Genomic DNA, 555 nt, shown 5'->3' with positions numbered 1-555 from the left:
CTCCAGACGCGCAGGCTCAGCGGCCATGGCTCACGGGCCCAGCCGCTCTGCGGCATGGGGGGTCTTCCCGGACCGGGGCACGAACCTGTGTCCCCTGCATTGGCAGGCGGACTCTCAACCACTGCGCCATCAAGGAAGCCCATGTGACTCTTTGAAAGTGGATTCTTATGGGTTTCCTCTATGAATCTTTTTAGGAAAATAATAAGATAAAAATAAAAATAATAAAATAATAGATAAGCTCATTCCATCAGATCAGCATTGCCCCAGTGTGTATTTTTTCAGAACACCGTTTTCATAAGATGTTAACATCTTACAATTGCTAGCGGAGTTGGGAGAATTAGGTTGTTTAAAGGGTTAAACAAATTTATTTATAGAATTACTTCTCAGAGCCTTTAATACTATTAATACTTACAATAATACTACTGTTCATGGTGATTGTCAAACCGTTTTCCCAGCTTTTTTGATCATAGAACTTCCTATCTTGAGATATATATATATATATATATATATATTTTTTTTTTTTTTTTTTTTTTTTTTTTTTTTGGTCCGCGGCCC

The 555-nt window shown here is 38.7% G+C and overlaps 1 protein-coding gene across 1 annotated transcript in view; it reads left to right on the top strand.

Annotated features, from left to right (window-relative positions):
• The window catches only part of DCAF17 (DDB1 and CUL4 associated factor 17), a 33,050-nt gene that overhangs the window by 6,854 nt on the left and 25,641 nt on the right, over nucleotides 1-555 (top strand). The gene's annotated exons all lie outside the window — the stretch shown is intronic.

This window comes from Lipotes vexillifer, unplaced genomic scaffold (assembly GCF_000442215.2).
Source record: "Lipotes vexillifer unplaced genomic scaffold, Lipotes_vexillifer_v1.1 scaffold2000, whole genome shotgun sequence".
In the NCBI taxonomy this organism is placed as follows: domain Eukaryota; kingdom Metazoa; phylum Chordata; class Mammalia; order Artiodactyla; family Lipotidae; genus Lipotes; species Lipotes vexillifer.
The sequence above is the reverse complement of the archived record's forward strand: the minus strand, read 5'-3'. Positions and strand labels throughout refer to the sequence as shown.